At 47.1% G+C, this 9,449-nt stretch overlaps 1 pseudogene; it reads left to right on the top strand.

Annotated features, from left to right (window-relative positions):
* Positions 1 to 8,404: 8,404 nt before the first annotated feature.
* On the top strand, positions 8,405 to 8,827 carry LOC129039098 (small ribosomal subunit protein eS19-like; annotated as a pseudogene).
* The last annotated feature ends 622 nt before the right edge of the window (positions 8,828 to 9,449 follow it).

Raw genomic sequence — 9,449 nt, 5'->3', positions numbered from 1 at the left:
CAATGATACCCTAACACCAAAACTACAAAAAGATATTACAAAAAAAAAAATCAAATTACAGGCCCAAATTCCTCATGAACATAGATGCAGAAATCCTTAACAAAACATTAACAAGTCAAATTCAGCAATATAAATAAAAAGATAATACATCACAACCTAGAGGGGTTTATCTTGGTAATCTAAATTATTAATAATTTGTCTCTGGATGATGAGATTATGGGGAGTTTTTTTTCTCCAAATTTTCAATAATGAACATGGTTTAGTTCTTTAATGAGAATTTAAATATTGCAATTTAAAAGAAATACAATGAATTTTCTTCCAATATTTTCTGGAGTAGATAGTGAGTGGAAACGCTGATTTGGGTAAAAGAGAACACATTTCTCTCTCTCTCTCTTTTTTTGTTTTTGTTTTTGCTTTTGTTTTTGTTTTTGAGATGGAGTCTTGCTCTGTCACCCAGGCTGGAGTGCAGTGGTGCAATCTAGGCTCACTGCAACCTCCGCCTCCTGGGTTCAAGTGATTCTCCTGCCTCAGTCTCCTGAGTAGCTGGGACTACAGGCGCGCACCACCACGCTCAGCCAATTTTTGTATTTTTAGTAGAGATGGGCTTTCACCATGTTGGCCAGGATGGTCTTGATCTCTTGACCTCGTGATCCATAAGGAAAAGATGAAAGCGTGAAATTAAAAACAGCAAATGTAGCAGGATGCCACCTCATCTGTCCCATGACCAAGCAGGGGTCCAGCAGAGTCCTCAGTGACAAGCAGGGGCCTCTGAGGCCCCAACCACACAGAGGAACCACCTCCCCCGCATGACAGGGACATTTGCACAAGGACACAATTAGGTTTTGTCATTTGCAAGGTATGTTATAATAACTCCTTTTTCAAGGGCAAAGCAGTGAGGAAGTCATCAAAGTGGCCATGTTTGTAAATGGCATGGCATGTGCAGAAAAAAGAAATTTATAAGTTTTTCTTCATTCTCTGTTCTTAGCTGGGACCTTGGACTTTATTCTAAATAGTTACTCTAGTACCAAAAGCTGAATGAGACTATTGTGCCATGGGGAAGGGTAATCTCCGCTGGCAGGAAACCAGAACTGGTCTACCTCCAAAATCACCAAGAGGGATATTTTATTTAATTTTCTATTCTGTCTCCTATTTTATTTTGCAATTTGAAAAAGGAAATGATGGGTGATATAAATTGAGTAATTTCTTTCCTTACCAATCTGCCATCTTTCCCAAAATTCTGGCTCAGAGCTCTGGTAACACAACTTCTTCCCCTGCTTCAGTCTGTAACAGAGTGGGCAGGTGTGGAGACTTAGGGTTGGGACAGCTGAGGCAGAACTCACTGAGCTGATGCTGGTGAGAACCCGCAGTCACAGGCTTGGGTATCCCTGGGCCTGAGCAATGTGGGATCCCTCCCTCCCTGGGCCCTATGTGCCTCCTCATGTACTCGATGATGACCCAAATTCCTTTAAGAAAAAGTGTTTACTTACACTAGAGACAGAAAGTCTAAAATGCTAACTGCAGGAGAGGAGAATCGTAGGCTGGGGTTCAAACTAAAATGCAGCGATTGATACAGAGCCAGTTCAGGGAGCAGCCTGCTGAGAGTTCTAGGTGTCTGAATGGAGGCCTCTTGCCTACACGATTCTGCCTGTGTTTGGATGCCATCTTTCATCAGACCTAAAACCCATGTCTATATTTTTGCCAAAGAACAGGTTAAGGTTCCTGGGGACTCTGGGCAGTATAAGCAATTCTATGAGGTGATATGGCTGACTTCACACACAAGGTACTACACTGCAGGGCCCCTTCAGCACCACAAGAGTAGTGAGCTTCCCACTCATAAGCGAGAAGGTATCAGGCCTGATTCAGCAGGAGGAACAGTAACGTGAAGGATGTCCCTCGGACAAAAGTCAGAATAAGGCCAGGTGTGGTTGATTCACAGCTATAATCCCAGCACTTTAGGAGGCTGAGGCGAGAGGATTGCTTGAGCTCAGGAGTTCCAGACCAGCCTGGCCAACATAGTGAGACCTTGTCTCTACAAAAAAAAAAAAATCAGGCCGGGTGCAGTGGCTCACGCCTGTCATCCCAGCACTTTGGGAGGCTGAGGCGAGAGGATTGCTTGAGCCCAGGAGTTTGAGACCAGCCTGGCCAACATAGTGAGGCCCAGTCTCTATAAAAAATTAAAAAATTGTCCAGGCGTGTTGATGCGCACTTCTAGTCCTAGTTACTTGGGAGGCTAAGGCGGGAGGATCACTTGAGTCCAGTAGGTCAAGGTTTCAGTGAGCCACTGCACTCCAACCTAGGTGACAGAGTGAAATGACAGAGTAAGACCCTGTCTCTAAAAAATAAAAATAAAATAAAAAGTCAGAGAGGTGAGAAGCACTGGGCAGGAGGAAGCAGGCAGGGAGACTGAGAGCTGCCCTGGGACAGCGGATGACATGCCCGCAAGGAGGATGTGGAAGCCGCTGAGGGCAGGGCCTGGAGTCACTAGCGTGCCTGTGTGTCAACAGTTTCCCTGAGCCCAACTGTGGTGGTGGAGAAGGCCCTGACTCCCTTGAGGCTGCCTGACTTCCTTCTGGCCTCTCCTTGCAAGTCCTAAATATCACTCCCCACCCCTTGTCACCTCAGAATCTCTTCAGCTAGGGTTTTGCCATGGCCAGGACACACATGAGGAAACTGAGATGGCTTAAAGGTCAAGTCTTCCGATTCCAGCACCTGTGTCCTTGTTCACAGAGCCAAGACTGGTCTGCCTGCTTCTTCACTCTGCTTCCGTGTCCTTGGTCTTGTACATGTTTCTGTCTTCTGCGCTCTGCAAGTGCATGTTGCTTTATTTGCCACCTGAGCCTCACTCTTCATGCAGCTGTCTAAATTCAATTGTCTAAAGGCAATGAATCATGCAGCAGTTAAGAAGATAGGCTCTGGTGCCAGGCGTTTATTAGCTGTGCAATCATGGGCAAGTTACTTATGCATCTTCTGCCTTAGTTTCCTTCTATGTGAAAGGGATAATAATACCACCTGTTTTCATAAGCACGTAAGAATAGAAAGAGTAAATATTCATAAACAATTTTTTGAGACATGGTTTCACTCTGTTGCCCAGGCTGGAGTGCAGTTGCGTGATCACAGTTCACTGCAGCCTTGACCTCCTGGGCTCAGGAGATCCTCCCACCTCAGCCTTCCAGGTGGCTGGGACTACAGGTGTGCACCACCGCACCCAGCTAATTTTTTTGTGTTTTTTGTAGAGACAGGGTTTCGCCATATTTCCCAGGCTGGTCTCCAACTCCTGGGCTCAAGTGATCTGCTTACCTTGGCCTCCCAAAGTGCTAGGATTGCAGGCATGAGCCACCACGCCCGGCCCATATAAACAATTGACTAATGACTGGCATATGGCATAAGGCTTGGATCTTGTGCATTTATTTATTTATTCAACACATGTGTATTGAACACCCACTTGCTACGTGCTGCATCAAGTGATGGAGATGCAATGGTGAATACAGAGAAGCACTGATCTTGCCCTCAGGAAGCTTCTAGTCTAAATAAGGGACATTTAGACTTTAATCAATAATTGTACTGTAAATAACAGTACACAGTGCTTAAAGGAGAGGTGGTGTTATAGGACCACCAGGTTCAGCTGCACATTGGACAGTAACAGACCAATACACAGAAATGGTGGGAGTTGTAGCAGAGAAACAGTGTAATAATTGTATGGCAGCCAAACAAGGGGGTGGGAGGGAACCTCAAATCTGCCTCCCCAAGGAGTTTTAGACTGGACTTTTTAAGTGAATTTTGGTGGGTAGGGGGCTGAGGAGCTAGGGGTTGCTGATTGGTCGAGAAGTGATAAGTGCAGTTATGGGACAAGGAGATGAAGGAATCACATTTCTGTGCTGGATTGGCACCTTGGGGCTGGGGTTCTGCAGACTCGTTGACGTCAGGCATTCTGCTGGAATGCAGGATCTGAAAAATACCTTAAGCAATTTTTTAGTAAAAAGGTCCAGTGTCACAGATTCTCTCTATAGGAACAATGAGGGAGCAGGTGGTCTGTGTGCTACGTGACTCTCGGTTAGCGAGCAACTGCAGGGAAGTGGGTCAAAGTGCACCAGCACACCCTGGTCAGTGCCTAGCTATAACTCTGCCTAGAGCCTGGCTTGACATTCTTGTTAACCCTGTGAGAGTGCTTTCAGTACGGTGCTGAGAGAGTGTAATATTAATAGATCTCATCCAGAGTGGGGTGAAATGTCTGAGGCCAGACATTCATTTCCCATCTTCTCACCTGGCATTTTGAGATAACCACTGGCTACCCTTTGGACTCTGGTCCCTGAAAAGGAGCCGGTTTGCTTCCTGAACTAAACCAGTGCCCTGAGATGGAAGCAGGCTATTATATAAACCACCACCATCAAACAGCATACCAGGAAAACACAACTCAGATCTTCCTGGCTCTTCCACCAGCTGTGAGACATAGGGCAAGGCTCCAGGTTCAGCTGGGCCTTTATTAACCAGCCCTGGAGTTAAATCATCAACCCAGAGGTCTGTCCTAGCCCTGGAGCCCAAGGAGACCCCTGATTATGCAGCAAGCAGGGTGAGTGTTCATGGATATGTCCTTCCCAGTTACAGAGAGTATTTCAGAGTCAGCAAAGCTCAAAGTGCCAAACCACACCACAAGTGACAAGGACAATTTAAAAATCCAGTGAGCCCATTAGATAATTAAAACTGTTCAGACTCTCAACTTTAAGGATTCTTTTTTTTTCTTTTTTTTTTAGATAAGATTTTGCACTGTGGCCCACCCTGCAGTGCAGTGGCACGATCATTGCTCACTCCAGCCTTGCCCTCCCAGACTCAAGTGATCCTCCCACCTCAGCCCCCTGAGTAGCTGGGACTACAGGTGCATGCCACCATGCCTGGCTAATTTTTTATTTTTTTACTTTTTGTAGAGGCAGGATCTCACTATATTGCTCAGGCTGGTCTCCAACTCCTAGACTCAAAAGATCCTCCTGCCTCAAACTCCCAGAGTGTTGTGATTACAGGCCCGAGCCACCACACCCAGCGGGGATATTTTTAAGGCAGAAAAAATGATAAATATGTGACCAGCGTGCAGGGATTTGTTAATTCTTTTAACCCAAGTCAGGGCTACTGTCCAGGCGATACGCCAAACCTGCACTGGCTTCCGTCCCAAAGTGGACTTTGATGCCTCACCACTCAACGTGCTGGCCTTTGGGCCAGCAACATCACCATCTCCTGGGAGCTTGTTAGAAATGCCGAACCTTGGCTGGGTGGGGTGGCTCATGCCTGTAAACCCAGCACTTTGGGAGGCCAAGGTGGGTGGATCACCTGAGGTCCGGCATTCGAGGCCAGCCTGGCTAACATGGTGAAACCCCGTCTCTACTAAAATTACAAAAATTAGTCGGGCGTGGTGGTGGTGGGGGTGCTTGTAATTCCAGCTAATCGGGAGGCTGAGGCTGGAGAATTGCTTGAACCCAGGAGGCGGAGGTTGCAGTGAGCCGAGATCATGCCATTGCACTCCAGCCTGGATGACAGAGCGAGACTCTGTCTCAAGAAAAAAAAAAAAAAAGGAATGCAGAATCTCAGGCTCTCCCTTCAGACCTACTGCATTAGACTCTGCATGTGAACAAGCTCCCCTGGTGAGTGGCGTGTGCATCAGTGTTTGAGAAGCACTGGCCTGAAGGGTGTTGGGAGGCTGCCCACCTGTTTCAGGTGTGCTTTAAATATGGCACCTGTATCTGCATTGTACCAACTCAAAGGACCCAAAAAGTCATCTCCCTCTGAGTCTTCCGTTAACATAAATATCCTAAACTGGGGGTGGAAGGTGGGTGTCTGAATATTCCTGGTTTAGCAGTATGAGAATTCTTCAGCAATGAAGAAAATCTAATTTGCATTCCTAAATGGCACAAAGCCTGTTTCCTTTATGGTTTTGTCTTTGTTTCATCAAATTTACCCGCTGTGGTCCATATCTGAGACCAGTCAGCTCTGTACACCAACCGAGTTAAGACCTGCCTCGCTCCCCCAGCCAACCAGCAAGTGTGGGTGCCACGCTGGGTGCCAGGGGGTGGAGATGGATAGCATATGATCCCTAACCTTGAGGGTGCCTTTGTTTTGCTTTGAGTTTTGGAATTTCATAGACTTGGAACTCAGAGAAGTTCAGCTAAAAGAGCTGAACGTCCCCAAGCTTCCTGCAGAAACTCCCAAACCATGAACTTTGCCCATGGTTCTGAGTCAAAGCCATAATCTAGCCAAGTCTCACTTTTATCTGAATCAAAGAGCATGTCTGAAGTGATAGTTTTAACTTCCTATTCTGATGGTAGGGAGGATGGTAGGAAGGATGGGGGGGTGGGTTCTTTGTCCTTGTGGATTTCTGACTTTTTTTAAAAAAAATTATTTTCGTTTTTTGTAGAGACAGGGTCTCCCTATGTTGCCCAGGCTAGTCTTGAACTCTAAGGCTCAAGTGATCTTCCTATCTTGGCATCCCAAAGCGCTGGGATTACAGGCACCAGCCACTGCACCTGGCCTGTTGTTGTTGTTTTTTATTTTTGTTTGTTTGTTTGTTTTTGAGACAGTGTCTTGTGCTATCACCCAGGCTGGAGTGCAGTGGTGCAATCATGGCTCACTGCAGCCTCGATCTCCTGGGCTCAAGTAATCCTCCCATCTCAGCCTCCCAAGAAGCTAGGACTACAGGCAAGCACCATCATGCTCAGCTACATTTTTATTTCTGTTTGTTTGTTTATTTATTTATTCGTCATAGAGATGGGGTCTCCTTATGTTGCCCAGGCTGGTCTCAAACTCCTGGACTCAAGTGATCCTCCTGCCTTGGCCTCCCAAAGTGCTGACATTATAAGCTTGAGCCAATGTGCGTGGCTGGATTTTTGATTCTTAATCTTGGCTGTACCCAGGAATCTAAAAATGTTTATGCCTAAACTGCAACCCAGGTCAGTGCAAGAACATTTGCATAACAAAGAAGTTAACCGTTCTAAGTGCTTTTCATTTTGCTGAATCTCCACAACAACCCTATGGAGCAGGTACTCTCACTACCTTCATGTTTGGATGAGGATTGTGGGGGTCTGGGGAGTTAAGTGACTGATTGAAGGTCCCTCAGTCTGTGAGGGGTACAGCCAGGTGGTCTGTCAGTTTCTGCACTAGACTATTATGCTAAAGTGCTTCAAATTGGCCCCCAAGTGCCCTTACACATCTCCCCAGGTGTCCATAGAGGGTTAAGCACCTCTGCTATAGACTCAGCAGGAGCCTGACCTGCTCTTGACTCCAGTCTCATAGAATCTATGCTCCCCCAGGTAGGAGGTGGCTGCCAGGCCTGGGGTGGGGGTGACACCTCAATTGTGCAGCCTCAAGTCAGAGCAATGCCCCTGGTTTTGTTCCTGCTGTCTAGCTTCAGGTGCTCACATCTCAGTGATGGCAAATCACTCCAAATTCATTTTGCCCCAGCCCCGATCTCTTTTCCCACCTTCTTTTCCTCTCCATCTTCTTTCCATCTCACTCCCTACCTTTAATCTCATCGATCTAAATAGGTTCACAGCACTGTTTATTGCCCACTGGATTGGGTTATAAATCCACCCAATTATAACCCAGGGAGGCTGAGGCTGGAGAATTGCTTGAACCCAGGAGGCGGAGGTTGCAGTGAATTCTGCAACCTCCACCTCCTGGGTTCTTCCACCAGGCTTTCAAGGCCCTCTATATCTTCAGCTGGCCCAGGCTTTGTTTCCCTAAACCGACCTCTGCTCTCAGCCTCTCTGCTTTTCTGGGCCCTACCCTTCTTCCCTTGCCTGTGCTGGACTGACCCAGGCCCCAGCTTCTCCCTGCTCCTCACCTCCGGCCAACAGGGAGCTCTCCAACCTCTCACTTAACACTTTCTGTCAACCCCATAAGCCTTTGATTAACTATTCTGCACTGTCTTCTGATTGTTTCAGAGATATTAGTCTATCTTACCAACAACACCAAGGACGGGGACTATAATAAATAGTTCTTGTGTTTTCCCTGCAACATGAAACACTAAGCTAAACACATCACAAATTTGCAATAAATGCTTGCAGAATTAGATTTATGGACAGACTTAGAAACCAGGCTGATTTAACCTTTTTCCTGGAGGTGATTGAGAAATATGGGGTGGGGGATGGTCTTTGAGGGGGTTGGGACAGTGTCACAGTTGAATACTGGGCAGGCTAGATGCTGCAGTTGAGTACTGGGCAGGCTAGATGCTGGACAGGACACAGGAGACAAGGAGGTCTGGATTGCAGGGTGCAGTGAGATCGATGTGTAAGGGCTGTCTATTGTGTATTGGTTATCTAGTGCTGTGTAACAACCAACCACCAACCTTAGTGGCTTAAAATAACAAGTGTTCTTTTGAGAATTTGAGAACAGCTGTTCCCCTGGCTGGCAGTGCAGAGGTGTCATGATTCCTGGAGTTACTGTAGAAGACGTGAATCAGCAGGAGTTCATCAGAGCTCTGGTAGCCTTCCTCAAAAAGTCCGGGAAGCTGAAAGTCCCTGAATGGGTGGATACTACAAAACTGGCCAAGCACAAAGAGCTTACTCTGAGATGAGAACTGGTTCTACACATGAGCTGCTTATACCGCCAAGGTGGCGCTGGGGTTGTCTCCATGACCAAGATCTATGGGGAATGTCAGATAAATGGTGTCCTGCCCAGCCACGTCAGCCGAGTCTCCAAGAGTGTGGCCCACTGCGTCCTCCAAGCCCTGGAGGGGCTGAAAATGGTGGAAAAGGACCAAGATAGGGGCCACAAACTGACACCTCAGGGTCAGAAAGATCTGGACAGAATCGCTGGATAGGTGGCAGCTGCCAACAAGAAGCATTAAAACAAACGATCCTGGGTTAATAAATTGCCTCGTTCATTAAAGAAAAAAAGAGAATTTGAGAGCAGCTTAGTTGGATGGTTCTGAATCAGGGAATCTCATGAGGTTGTAATCATGATGTCAGTTGGGGCTTCAGTTATCTGAAGCCTTGACTGGGGCTGCAGAATCTGCTTCCAAGCTCACTCATGTGCATGGCTGTTGGCAGGAGGCCTCAGTTCCTTGCCATGTGGTTGTTTATAACACAGCAGCTCACTTCCCCCAGAGCAAGCAACCTGAGAGAGAGACAGAGAGGGCAGGGCAGGGCAGCATGAAGTGTCTGATGACTTAGCCTTGGGAGTGACAACCATCACTTCTACTGTGTTCTATTGGCCACACAGACCAACCCTGAGACTATGTGGAAAGAGACTACTCAAGGGCAGGGACACCAAGAAGGAAGCTCATTAGGAGCTATCTTGGAGGCTGTTTCCACCAGGAAACATAAGACCCTGGCTCAAACCCACTTGAGGGATGGAAAAGGAGGGGAAAGAGTCTCAAAGGACTCCAGCCTGGAGCCTGGAATTGAGGGGTCTCCTTTTCAAAAAGGCCTTTCTTGACTACTCTGGCCAAACACTGCCCACCACCCTCA

The sequence above is a fragment of the Pongo pygmaeus genome, chromosome 5 (genome assembly GCF_028885625.2).
Source record: "Pongo pygmaeus isolate AG05252 chromosome 5, NHGRI_mPonPyg2-v2.0_pri, whole genome shotgun sequence".
Lineage (NCBI taxonomy): Eukaryota > Metazoa > Chordata > Mammalia > Primates > Hominidae > Pongo > Pongo pygmaeus.
The sequence above is the reverse complement of the archived record's forward strand: the minus strand, read 5'-3'. Positions and strand labels throughout refer to the sequence as shown.